Source organism: Myodes glareolus, chromosome 16, assembly GCF_982192425.1.
Source record: "Myodes glareolus chromosome 16, mMyoGla1.1, whole genome shotgun sequence".
Lineage (NCBI taxonomy): Eukaryota > Metazoa > Chordata > Mammalia > Rodentia > Cricetidae > Myodes > Myodes glareolus.
The window spans coordinates 23,186,585-23,201,745 of record NC_142041.1 but is presented as its reverse complement, the minus strand read 5'-3'; positions in this window follow the sequence as shown (position 1 = coordinate 23,201,745).

The following is a 15,161-nucleotide window of genomic DNA, read 5'->3' as shown; positions in this document are numbered from 1 at the left end:
CTTTGGAAACATCTTCCGAAGGATTAGACGTAAGGACATGGAGACAATTGAAATCATTATGGGTGAGCCTGGGAGGGATCAAATATTTAGAGCAAAGTTAAAAACATAAAAACTTTCCAAATCTCCAGGGACAATATTGCCAGACTCAATTATTTCCTGTAATGAGTATGTTCTTGTGATAAGTATTCAAATGCAGAGATACTGTCGTGCATAATATTGGAAGTATTGAAAGATTTTAATGCTTGTAGACCTTAAGCAGAAAATCTCATGTATTATTCTAAATTTATCTTTAAGAATCTCACAAGATTAGTAATATAACTATACTGTTTCTGTAGTCCTTTCAAGTATTTAACCAGTGTTCTCAGAACAGTCTGGTAGTTACAGAATCATTCTGAGATGCTGATGGTTGTGCAGCATGTACAAGAAAAAACGTTTTAGATTCAGCTGCTGTTCACATGTAGTCATGAGCTTCACTGCATCATCTATCACTGAGAATCAGACTACAATGTAAAGTCCACCTCATCCGCTACAGACAGAACTATACAAGCCCAATTTAAAAACCTGAAAAGTAGGAAGGAACCATTCTAAAGGGACGATTGGTACTTATAATTGGAAAGAGTTTCCCATGGCCATGTTCCACAGCTCATCCTCAGGAACTCATCAAGGCAATCAACAAAAGTTGGGCTTAATAGAAATAAAAAAAAATAGATGTTCCAATAAGCACTACAAATTCTCCATATTTTTATAAAAATATCCCCAATATCTATGTTATACCAATCTACCCTTTTCTTAATCTGTGTTAAATTTGATCACAGGATGAGTTGTGAGAGCTACTTTATCAACTTCCTTTCACCATTATTATCACCAAATTCAATCAACAGGGGTTACCAATTTTTAATAGACCTGCTTCTTTGTGTATCAATTCATACTAGATGATTTGTATTGTGATTCATAACTAATTTAATTTTACTAGAATTCCTTAGCTGGAAAATAAATGTTAAAATTAATATGTCATTTTTGCTCTGAGCCTTTTAATGATGGTTGTGGTATTTGTTTGGATCATCAAACATGCAAATCCAAAAAAAGGGGGGGGGCTTCCTGAGTCATGATGTATTCTTTTCTATCTGGATCAAAGTTTTGAGTCCTTGTAATCTTCTTGCCAGTCTTCTTGGATCATTTTAAGAACTCTGCTGTGGGCCTGTGTGGAAGCAACCATAGGGAATTAGTGCATGGTCTATAACTGCTTTTAGTCTTTAATTTTTTATTCTGTTGACAAGAATAATTCTTACATAACATTCTCTATTTCTGAGGGAACAATGGGGTACATAATGCTTTATTACTTGTGTGCCTCCTCATACTCTCACATCTTGTCCCAGGCTTGTCACTGACTTCCAAAGAACTAATGAAGAGTCTCTCTGTTAATCCCCAACTTTTTCTAATTTCAGAATGTGATTTTATCATGAACAGAGTCTTACCCACTTTAACTGGTCTCTCCAAGGCTATCAAATGTATTATTTTTCATCATCCAGTCTTATCTTTCATACCATATTGCCAGTCTTTATTCTAACTTCAAAAAGTTGAAAATATTGTACACCACGTCATTAGAGTTATTATCCAGTTTCTCTGACAATGAGATGCAGTTAATTCTCAATGAACCGATTTTTATTTTTGCATTTTCAAAGTGCAGCTAGCTAATATAGGTTGATTATCAGCTACCATAAGTAGAAACTCAGCTCCCTTACTGGGTATCCTTCCATAACTGGTCATACGGAGGTGCATAAATGTCTATGGGTGAAGGCTGTTGTCAGATAGATTAATATACAGACTAAAGACAGGGCAGGACTTTTCATGAGTGTTGTTCTTCAGTGTGTTCAGTTGTCCTTCAGTGTGATTAAATATTTTTAATATTTCTAATTATACTTGACAATTGGACTTTTATGAGATCCAAGGCATTACCTTATGATACCCAATACAATGAAGTAACATTATCTGAGATTAGGTTAACCAAGAGAGATCCCAGATGATTTGAATTCTCCACTTTTTTCCCTGTATTTATCTGTCTATAATTTTGTTGCTGGTTGCCTACAACCTGTCTGCTGCTATGTGTGTGTGTGTGTGTGTGTGTGTGTGTGTGTGTGTGTGTATGTGTTTATGTTTGTGTGTGTTTGTGTGTGTGTGTACCTTGATACCTTGTATCTGTGAATCAGATACAAGGTATCAATCAGTGCCTACCCTCCACAACAGAATTTGTTCTGTACAGATTTAACAGTACAGAAAAAGATGGCATGGAAAAGATGATTATTTATATAAATCCTCAATGGAGTTTTACAAGAGAGGAAATTACTTCAGTGACACTAACTGACCCAGAACTGCAAACAAAAGAGGAAATATTGTTATCTGCCTGTATCCACATGCTCATCCAACATGACAGGATATGTGTTGTTTAATGTTGCTTTTAACCTGTTCTTTGTTTTCAGTAAAAGATTACCACAACACTGCATGAAGGATTTTTGGTCAGGAACATATAAGTAATTTATTATTAGAGCTACACACTCAGTTTGGATTGTAAATGCTGAAGATTGTCAGGGGAATCCAAGAAATGGTAAGGTTGGTTACATTGCTCACTTAAAGTCAGGTTAAACTTAGGCTGAGATCAAAGAAGAACAGCTGGTGAAGTAGATAACCTTAAATGATCCTAAGCCGTATTATTAACTTGAGGACAAAGCCTGGGAAAAGGGAATTCTCTTTGGACCAAAGTTATTTTCATTAATACTGAATTCTTACAGTTTTCCCAGATTTTCTTCAGCTTCTAACTTTGAAGAGAGAGAGAGAGAGAGAGAGAGAGAGAGAGAGAGAGAGAGAGAGAGAAAGGTGTTTGTGCAGTGATATTTCATTTGTATTTTAATAAATAAAACTTGCCTTAGCTTCAGAGAGTGAAACAGCAACACTGATCAGTCTTACAGACAAGGCAGCGGTGACACACTCCTTTAATTCCAGTAGCGACACTAGTTTGCCATAGAAATCAGGTGGTAGTGGTGCTCACCGTTAATCTAAGCACTAGAGATGAATATAAGATGGGAAAAGACAGCTCTCAGTCAGTCTAATTCTGAGGATTCCTGGAGGCAGGATGGCCATTTTGAACTGAGATAGAGGTAAGAACCAGTGACTGGTTGTTTTGCTTTTCAGATTTTCAGGTTGAACCCCAATATCTGTTTCTGGGTTTTTATTAATCGTGCTACGTGTGTGTGTGTGTGTGTTTGTGTGTACATGTGTGTGTGTACATCTCTATGTGTGTATAGTTATGGTTAGGATCGTTGGTATACATGAACAAACAGCCACTTAACCTGTGTGGTTTACCTCAATAAAAGCTCACTTACTGAATCTGTGACATGTTCAGTGTGTGTCAAGGGGCATGCAAATAACCTAGGGACTTGAGTCCATATTAATATAAACACAAATTTTCCTGCGCGCGCGCACACACACACACACACACACACACACACACACACACACACACACATGCTCTTACCCTATTGGTTCAGTTTCCTTAAAGAAGCTTAATAATACACTTTATCCTAGGTCACAAATGAAGTCATAAGGGTGATAGGCACACGGGAAGAGGGAATTGAACCCCTTTCTAAAATCTGCACGACTAAAAGTAGCAGGACTGCAGCAAACTAAGAACAGAAGAGTGTGTTGTGACAAACTAACACATGACTCTATATTAGATGAACGTGGATTTAAGTCTAAGATAAATAAATAGTCTCAGGGCTAGTAGTATTTTATTAACCTAGAATGTTTATATAAGGAACAATGATAAATACATTTAGTTTCTGATTTTGTGATTGTCAAATAAAAGTTTAAGTAATTTACTCAACATTCAGAATATATATATACCATGTATGTATATAAAATCCCCCGGTGCTTACTTTGCATGTGTCTTATATACCATATGCACTTATGATCCATATTCTGTGGTTCTTGTTCTCAATCCTCAGTGTTGCTGGAGACTACTATAGGCTGGCTGACTTAAGGCATAGCTATGGTGTTTACTTTAGATCCACTGATTCTCAAATTACTTCAGGATATTTACCTGCTGAGTCCCTATCCTATTGGGCCATTTCAGAATTTTAATGTCTCCACAGCTGCTGGCTTCCCAGACCATGCTTATTCCCTCCTTGATCATTGTCTCTCATGGGAGAATGGCATACAGATGATAGATAGATAGATAGATAGATAGATAGATAGATAGATAGATAGATAGATAGATAGATAGATGATAGAAAGATAGATGATAGATAGATGATGGATGGATGAATAGATAGATAGATAGATAGATAGATAGATAGATAGATAGATAGATAGATAGATAGATAGATAGATAGATAGATAGATATGTCCTCTGTGAGAGCCACCAGGAAAAAAATGGGTCCTATCAAAAGACAGAATAAACTAACACTATTCGTGTTAATAATTATTTAAGATATAAAATGATTAATGTAATTGACACTCTGAAGGGGGCTCAAGTAAGACAAAGCAAGCCATAATCCCAATGCTCTGTGATCCTGTGGAAGACTATCATACAATGGTTCCATCATACAATGATAATCTCCTATGCCAATAGCTAATGGGTAAAACCAATTAAAGAAAAACAACCCCATGAAAATAATAAGAGTGAAAAAATCGTTGAAAAATCAGTTTACCCCAGTCAGAAGGCAGCCTTTTTGTCTTACTCACAGTGTCCTTTGCTTTACAGAAGCTTCTCAGTTTCAGTAGATCCCATTTATTCATTGTTTCTCTTATTGTCTGTGCTGCTGGAGTCCTACTTAGGAAGAGGCCTCCTGTGCCTATATCTTGTAGACTACTTCCCACTTTCTCTTCTATCAGGTTCAGAGTGGACGGATTAATGTTGATGTCTTTAATCCATTTGGACCTGAGTTTTGTGCATGGTGATAGGTATGGATCTACTTTCATCCTTCTACAGGTTGACATCCAGTTATGCCAGCACCATTTGTTAAAGATGCTTTCCTTCTTCCATTGTATACCTTTAGCACCCTTGTCAAAAATTAGGTGCTCATAGGTTTGTGGGTTAATATCCGGGTCTTCTATTCGATTCCAAAGGTCGATTACTCTGTTCTTATGCCAATACCAAGCTGTTTTCAATACTGTAGCTCTGTAATAGAGTTTGAAGTCAGGGATGGTAATGCCTCCTGAAGTTCCTTTATTGTATAAGATTGTTTTGGCTATCCTGGGTTTTTTGTTTTGCCATATAAACTTGATTATTGTTTTCTCAAGGTCTGTGAAGAAGTTTGATGGGATTTTGATGGGGATTGCATTGAATCTATAGATTGCTTTTGGTAGAATTGTCATTTTTACTATGTTGATCCTCCCAATCCAAGAACAAGGGAGATCTTTCCATTTTCTGGTATCCTCCTCAATTTCTTTCTTCAAAGACTTAAAGTTCTTGTCAAATAGGTCTTTCACTTCCTTGGTTAGAGTAACCCCAAGATATTTTATGCTATTTGTGGCTATCGTGAAAGGTGATGTTTCTCTGATTTCCCCCTCTGCTTCTTTATCCTTTGTGTATAGCAGGGCCATTGATATTTTGGAGTTGATCTTGCATCCTGCCACATTACTAAAGGTGTTTATCTGCTGTAGGAGTTCTTTGGTAGAGTTTTTGGGGTCACCTATGTACACTATCATATCGTCAGCAAATAACGAAAGTTTAATTCACCAAACCCTCATCAGACAAAGGTCTGATCTCCAAAATATACAAAGAACTCAAGAAACTAGGCACTAAAACTCTAATTAACCCAATTAAAAAATGGGGTACTGAACTGAACAGAGAATTCACAACAGATGAACTTCGAATGGCCAGAAGACACTTAAGGTCATGCTCAACCTCCTTAGCGATCAGGGAAATGCAAATCAAAACCACTTTGAGATACCATCTTACGCCTGTCAGAATAGCTAAAGTCAAAAACACCAATGATAGCCTATGCTGGAGAGGATGTGGGGTGAGGGGAACACTCATACATTGTTGGTGGGAATGCAAACTTGTGCAGCCACTGTGGAGATCAGTGTGGCGGTTCTCAGGAAACTGGGAGTCAACCTCCCTCAGGACCCAGCAATTCCACTCTTGGGAATATACCCTAGAGATTCCCTAACATACTGCAAAAGCATTTGTTCAACTATGTTCATAGCAGCACTATTTGTAATAGCCAGAACCTGGAAACAGCCTAGGTGCCCCTCAATAGAAGAATGGTTAAAAAAGGTGTGGAACATATACACATTAGAGTTTTACTCAGCGGTAAAAAATAATGGCATCTTGAATTTTGCATGCAAATGGATGGACATAGAAAACGCTTTACTGAGTGAGGTAAGCCAGACCCAAAAAGAGGAACACGGTATGTATTCACACGTAAGTGGATTCTAACCATAATTAAAGGTCTTTGAGCCTATTATTCGTGATCCTAGAGAAGCTAAATAAGAAGACGAACCTGATGAAGATTATTTAGCTATCCGCCAGGAGGTAGGAAATAGTCAAGAGTCCCAGGTAACCTTGGGTGCATGGGGGGCGGGGGTGGGAGGGTTGATGGAAGGGGAGAGGGTTAGAGAGAAGGGAGTAGGGGAGGAATGGAGAAAGCTCGGTTGACCGGGATGGGGGGAAGGGAGGAAGGATGAATATGGGAGCAGGGAAGAATATATTTCAACTAAGGGAGTCATTTTAGGGTATACAGGAAACTTGATTATATATGGGATCCCAGGTCCAAGGAGAGATCCCCAGATTGTTCTCTGGACAGAGGAGAGGGTGCCTGAACCGGCCTTGGCCCATAACCATACTGATGAATATTTTGCTTATCACCATAGATCCTTCATCAGGCGATGGATGGCGATACAGACGGAGATCCACATTGGAGCACCGGACTGAGCCCCCCAAGGTCCAAATGAGGAGCAGAAGGACGAAGAAAATGACGAAGGACTGCGAGGGATGCTATCACCCACTGATACAAGGGGTCGGATCTAATGAGAGTTTACCAAGGGCAGTTGGACTGTGACTGAACGAGCACGTGATCCAACCAGATTCTCTGAATGTGGCCGGATTCTCTGAACGTGGCTGGCCCAGAGTCTTTCTGAGAAGCCATTGATAATGACACTGGGACTTGTTTCCTCTGCATATACTGGATTTTTGGGATCCAGTCTGTTTGAATACTCACCTTCCTGGACCTGGAGGGAGGGGGGAGGAACTTGAACTTCCCACAGGGCAGGAAACCCTGACTGTCCTTAGGGACAAAGAGGGAGGAGGAGAGGGAGGGGGGGGGAGTGGGAGGGTGTTGGGAAGAAGGGCGTAAATGGAAACTTTTATAATTTAATAAAATTACTTTAAAAAGAAAAAAAAGGAAAAAAAAGAAAAATCAGTTTACTACATAGTAAAGCAAGAATCGTGACTTCGATATTTTTCATTTACAAAGCAGCTTTTCCCTCCCCTTTTGAATGTAGTAAAAGCTAAATATCATCATAGTGCTGGCATGAATATAAATAAAAGCATTAATAGTTTTGCACACAACCATTGTGCCAGTTCCGGGTGTGTGCACATTCTTCCACTTTAAGTGCACAGTCATTCTTGTTGCCTCCAACTTCCTCACACTTCTCTGAGTCATGCAGTTATTATTTCCAAGTCTTATAATTAATGCAATGACCTCCAAACTCCCTGCTGTCTAGATGAGGTGTCACCGTGGACACATTAACTCTGCATCTGGTCTGACTGTCTCACCTGTCCTCAGGTTCAGCTGTGTATCATGTCTTCTCTTTCTTAAATGGCAACACTCACCCTGAGTCAAAGTCATGGCCATAATTCCATGAATTTTGTGACACCTCTACAACAGATGGAAAATAAAAAGTACAAATCAGCCTTGCATTAGTCATCGTCCACAGGGGAAATTCAAATGCTTTGGCAGTCGTTGAGTGTGCATGCTGTCCTTGCTTAGATGCTGTGATTTGCTGCTGCCCTTGTTCATATTCTGTGGTTCCCTTGTGTCCTTGAACATTGGAGTTTACTTTTGTTCTTACTTATAGGTATATGGCTCTATTACTAGATTTCAATTTGTATCAGTACAGTGTGGGGTAGAGTATTTATAATATAAAAATATGGGCTCCATGTCCTTTCTGTGGTACCAATGGGTTCATTTATTCTTGGATTAAAGAACCAAACACCCAGGAAAAGCACACCAAAAGGTGGGGTGGGTGAATTGTTTGTAATCTGTCAATCATATTTTAAATAAATGCTGATTGGCCAGGCAGGAAGTATAGGTGGGAAAACCAGACAGGAAGTAAGGTGATGCAATGAGAAGAGGAGAATTCTGGGAAGCAGGAAGCTTCCTCCACCATTCCTGCCCAGACCACCAAAGAAGCAACATGTGAACTGACAGCTGAAAAAGGTACCAAGCCATATGGCTTACATAGATCAGAATAATGGGTTAATATAAACTACAAGAGTTAATAAAAAGCCTGAGCTAATTGCCAATAAGTGTGTGATTTTCTTTGGGGCTTGCTGGCTGTTGGGTACTGAGCAGGACAGAATCCCCAACAAGCCGGCCTTCATGTTACAAAAAGGTACTGACAGTAGCACTGAGATATTTTGTAGATTCTTCAACCTATCATATAATATCATCACTGTAAGGTCACTGATGTACTACTAAAATGACTGGGAAAGCATCCTGTTGCCTACTTTGGGTCTCTGATTTATACTCTGTGGGCTGTTCAGGTCCTACGGCTGTACCAAGTCTCTCAAGATGATAACCCCTGGAGAGGATAATGTTTAGCTGAGGCTATCTCTCGGTTGCTTTGAGATCATGGAGTTAACATCAACGCATGAGGCATAGGACCTGTCTTCTCACTTTTAAGGCCTCTTAAGTTTTATTCACCTTGCTGAAGGAATGAAGCTTAGGGTATCAAGTGCTCTTGGAACTGCAGAGTTTTTGCACTCAATAGCAGTAAATGACCAATGAGTTGCTTCAGCGCTTGAGGACACAGGCTCCGAGCTCTCAAACTCCAGCATCATTCTCTGTTGGCAAGATCTGATCCTGGTCACCTAGGTCAGGTTTTCCTTAAACTTTTCTTGGCTTGTCAGCATCAGGCCCTCCTACTTCCACAACTGCCCCTTCTGGCCCTTGCTTGGATCCAGAGTCTGCAAGTCATAGTCCTTTGTCATATATCTGTTTCCTGATATTAGGAGCCTGAGGATTCTCAGGGGTGCATGTGCATAGTGTGTGTGTGTGTGTGTGTGTGTGTGTGTGTGTGTGTATGTGTATGTGTATAAGAGAGAGGGAGAGAGAAAGAGAGAGAGAAAAAAAATGTAAATTAAAGAAGAAGAGATCAAACATTTGAGAGGGAGAAGAAGGGACTCAGAAGAATTTGAAGGGGAAATAGAGAAGGTTAAAAATAATGTAAATACTGAATCCCTGAAAGAAATTCTCAAGAATATTATAGTAAACAGAAAAACTAAATACTCTTATTTTTTTTTCAGTTTTCTCTGTGTCTGTCTCTCTGTGTGTCTCTGTCCCTGTCTCTGTTTATTTTTCTCTAAATGAGGGGGCCAGAGGTGTACAACAAGTGTCTATTTTGGACTGCTCTGACCTTCCTTTGCAGGAAAAATTTCTTACTGAATCATAGACTCATAGATTTGGCTAGGCTTCAAGGATCCACCCGTCAGCCTCCCCAGTTTATAGCGCTGGCACTACAGATGAGCACCAACATGCCCAAGGTTCTATGTGGTTGCTTGGAATCTAAACTGAGGTCCTCAAGAATGCCCACCAACTTCTTAATTAACTGAGTCAAATTCCTAAACCTCTACTCTTTTCTTTAGCTATTGTACAGGTTTCAAATGTACATTAAGTAGAGCCAGCACCATCCCTCTCGCTGGACAACCCTCACCCTTCCTGTTGGTCTCCTGGCTCTTCCCAAATGGTTCTTCTGCTTTCATCCATTTTCTTAAATTTAAATTTATCTATGTATTTGCCAAAGGAAACCTAGGCTGATTCAAAAACTTGATTATTGATAAGAACAGTGTATTACAAATGAGGCACAGGCATTTATTTGCATGGTCACAAATAGCCCTTTCAACATACACCTGCAACAGGTATAGCTGGATTTGCTTTCTATTTTTATAAGAAAAATTGAATGTTTCCTCTCTGCTCAGTCACTGACAATCCTAAAATAGCTTACTCCAGACATTCATCATTCATGCTTCTGACACTAATCATTCCTTATTCACTACACTCTTAACCATCTTTTGAGGTGGAATTTTATGTCTTTCTCTTAATTTTATGAATGTTTAATAGGTTGAATTATTAACATTGTTCTTCAAGATTTTTGCAATTAATCTTTCTTTTTATTTTTGGCCTTTGTCATTTTTTTGCTGAATACATCTTTTTTCATACTGATCATTTGACTTTTATTGAAAGATCTCTGACATTGCTTGTCTGTCACACCTATAATATATGTTCACAGTTGATGCTTTCTTTGGTTTGTATTTTTTGTTGAAAATATATTTTCTTTCATATATTATACTCTGATTTTAGCTTCCCCTCCCTCTTCCAAATCATCTCACTTTTCTTTCTCTCATTAGAAAAGAGACATCTTAATAATTAGTATTAAGTATTGATATTAACAATTATTATATAATATGAATATTTAGTATTGTTTATCAGTGCCGCTTATTACTGTATTTATTACTGATTCATCATCATTAGTATTATAAAATAAAAACATATGAATTAGAACAGCAAACAAAAAAGCCAAAGGAAAACCTCAAGAAACACACACAGCTACAACTATATCCATGTTCATAAGCACAGAAAACCCCAAAAAACAAAGTTAGAAAACATAAGAAATTAGCAAAAGATCTGCAAGGTTTTTTTTTAAAAAAAAAAAAAGGGGGGGGGAGGAATTCAGACAAAGCATTACAAGATAAAAGAAAAAAGAAACTCCCAAGATAGCATTGTGTTCATTTTTTGTTGGTCATTGATTGCAGGACACGGGGCCAGCGTCATATGTAGTTTGGATACCCAGGGAGTCTCCATACCCAGTGAGAATTCAACGGACACAACTATTGGTTCTTGATTGGTTTTTTTTTTACTCTTTTGACTCTTTGGGGGGCACCATCCAGCTCCCCAATAATCACATGAAGGATTATTCTTTCTTATGGATGCCAGGCTTTAGCTTAGCTTGTTTCTACCCAGCTTTTCTTAACTTAAATTATTCCTTCTACCTTTTTCCTCTGGGATTTTACTATTCTCCATTTCTGCATATCGTTTCTTTCCTTCTTATTCCATGTCTGGCTATGTGGCGACTGCCCCTTCTTTTCTTCCTCCTTGATCTTCACTTTTTTTCCTTCTATTTCTCTCTCTGCCTGCCAGACTCACCTATCCTTTCTCCTGCTTAGCTGCTGGTCATCTTGCTCTTTATTAGACCAATCAGGTGTTTTAGACAGGCAAAGTAACACAGCTTCTCAAAGTTAAACAAATGCAACATAAAAGAATGCAACACATCTTTGCATCATTAAACAAATGTTCCACAGCATAAACAAGTGTAACAGATCTTCAGCTAATTCTACAACAACTAATTTCCCTTTTGCAAGTAGTAATTAACTGGAGATAGCTTAGGGTGAGGGGCATGCATCCACTTCCCCTCTGAGCACTGGACTCCATCTGGTTTAGGCCTCTTAAAGACCAGTGCATGCAACCATAGTCTGTGAGTTCATGTGTGTGCCAGTCTTGAATGTGTCTGGAAGGCCTTGTTTCCTTAGTGTCTTCCATCACCACTGGCTCTTACAATCTTTCTGCCTCTTCTTAAACAGAGAACCCTGAGTCCTGAGGGACGTATTTGATAGAGACATCCCCATTTAGGACTGAGTACCCTAAGGACTCTCACTCTCTGCCCAATGTCCGTTATGAATGTGTGTATTTGTTTCCATCTACTGCAGGAGAAAGATTCTCTGATAACGGCTGAGCAAAACACAGATCTGTGAGTGCAGCAGAATGTCTATACTCATTACATAGGAGTATTTTGTTGCTGTATTTATTTAGCATAACAGTAGTATTTGGTTTTCCCCTAGGTCCTTGGGATATCAGGTTCTTGGTCAACCAACCCACATCAGGTATGGAATCCATCACATGGGATAGTCCTTAATTCCAGGCATAGAACACTTGAGGAGTATTTGGCTACAAGCAACCTTTCAATGTGTATTTCTTTCTGATGATTTCAAATGTTTCCTCATTGAGTGAAATTTTAATGAATGTAAACATTATTATAAGTCTTTTCAAAATTTGCATCTATATGATGACTATGTTCCTTTAAGTCTCAGCAATGGAACAGATAGTTCTTTTAAAAATTTTAACCTTTTCTAAATGTTTACTAAATGTAGGTTATATTTTTCCCATTATTTATTCATCACATACTTTAGACCCCTTTTTATGCCAGGCACCTTGATCATCTTTGGGATGAACTTGAATATAATGGGTAGAAAAAATGTAGGTTCATAAATTTTAAATATAAACTTGAGAAGCACCATGCTATAGCATAACACATCTCCCTATATCTGTAATTACATTCTTTTATGCTCAATACTATATCATAATCAATTTTTGCAAATAATCAAATTCCTAGGAAGACATAATTTATAGCTGAATGATAGTATCCCATTTCATTTCTTTTGTCTAATATCAGATCTGTTTAAATCATGGGCCTTTTCCTGCTTTCTCATCTTTAATAACACTATAATTAATATAATTTACTATATAAAGTGAATCCTATTATATTTATTTAAGGTACATTCTCATTCACCTCAATTACACAAGTGCAAAAAAAATAATTATTCTAGAAAAATATTCAAATTTGAAATGATGGGAATCAGAGGCAGATAATATGTTACAATGTGTCAGTTTGATTCCTGTAAGGTGACAGAAACATACACGAGTAATCATTAATATTCACCATCTTCTGCTCTCCCAAACACATTGATGGTCAAAGTACTTTATGAGGTAAGATGACTTATATTTTGATGATCATAACTGCCATAGTGCTCTTTGCTTTCTGTTGTTTTTATAGTTGTGTGTATAACCTTCACACTTCTCTCTGGGAATCAAAGTATAGATGCACTCTGTTCTCATGACAATTTGTCCAGAATTTATATTCTATTTCAGGGTTTAGCTAGTTTTAGCCTCCAGTTTTGTTCCATGTATTGTTGGATATTTATCTTAGGAATGAGAGATTTTAGAGGACCCTAACTGTGAATTCTGCTTTGGGCTACTAGTTAGTCTGACTCTACAGGAGCAAAGCATCTCTGTTGCTTGAGAGGGAGAAGGACAAAGTGAGTCAGAGTTGGTTGAGCCAGGTTGATCAAGCACCACCTCTACAGCTGCCCATAAGTCACTAGACATCTCTGAGTCTCAGGTTCCATTTTTGGTCATGGGAAGAAAGAATGTAGAAATTTCTATCAGATATTATGAACTTGAGAATAAATAAAGAGAAATATTTGATGGACTCGTGAGCAGAAGGCCTCAAGTAATGAGCTAACTGTTCCTCCAGCTATATTGAGATTCCAAACATGTCTCTCTGTAAAAGCGAATGGCTATGGAGTTGCATTTCATAAGTGAGTCTTCTAATTTCTTGACATGTGGTGTAGCAGACACTACTAAGCTATTTGAGTCATAAAAATGGGTATTATAAGTATCTCATAGGCCAGCTATACAAACATTTTAAAAAGAACTACCCTGATTATTGATGTAAGAGCATCTCCAGGACAGTCAACGTTGGAAGATTTGTACATAAACAAATGATTGAATGGTTTTGCCTAAAGTTGGTGTCATACTATTAATTGTTTTTGCCAATAAAACAGATGTGTCAATCATTCTACTTCAATGGGAAACAAAATGTTCATTGGTTTGGGCAGTGGTGGCACATGCCTTTAATCCCAGCACTCGGGAGGCAGAGGCAGGTGGATCTCTGTGAGTTTGAAGCCAACATGGTCTACAAGAGCCAGAGCTACTAAAATGTAGAATGGATTTCTTGATATAGATTATTTCCTTGTTTGAGGATGTGTGCCATTTTGAGTGGGTTTGGGAATTTCAAAGGCCTACACCAGGATCAGTTTCTCTCTCTCTCTCTCTCTCTCTCTCTCTCTCTCTCTCTCTCTCTCTCTCTGTCTCTCTGTCTCTCTCTCTCTCTTTCTCTCTCTCCTACAGATCAGTATATAAAGCTCTCACAGAGACTGCTCTAGTGCCATGCCAGTATGCTCTCCACCATGATGATAATGTACTATCATGGAAACTGTAAGGCAGGCCCCAACTAAACATTTTCCCATATAAGAGTTGCTTTGACCATGGTGTCTCTTCACAGCAATACAAGAGTGACCAGGATCATATCTTAGGTTACCAGTAGAGTCTCCTTTGTATTATAGCCATAATTTTCTCAAATTCATGCAAATACTGAAAAAAATTCCCACCCCAAAAGTTGGGCTTATTTTGTTCAAAAACTCCACCATTAAAAAAGAAACAATAATTGTATAGACTCTACTTTAACTTCTAGGAACAAAAATAAGCTGTTTTCATGATTTAATGTGTCATAAGTTGAAATATTTATATTTCATAGCTTTATAATTAGTGCATTCAGGTGGAACAGACTGGATAGAAAGTGAGGGACAAATCTTTAATCCCATATGACTAAACAAAAAACAGTATTATATATTCTTTTTTTCACCAATCATTCTGACTCTGTTTTTTATTAGAATACATCTCATTTATACTATTGTTTATTTTGTTTTGCTTTCTGGTTTACAAAATGTCTAACTGATGGAACTGCATAGATCTTGGCATGATTTCCCAGAGTACTGAGCACACTTTGAGATCTTCCCACACGATGACCTCACATAACTCTTTCTTGTTTCGTTTTTACTATGAATGGACTCAGTCCCCTAGGAATCCACCACACAGATTCCCTCCAAAAAACTTTTGGAGGGGAAGAATGATGTTAAGGTTGCCTGTTCACTTTAACAAGCTTGACTTTAGAATACTAACAGGCACATGGGATCCTACCCCTATGTAACTTACTTGTACCTTTGAATCAGACATAAGTAAGTCAGTAAACTTATAATGATGTCCTCT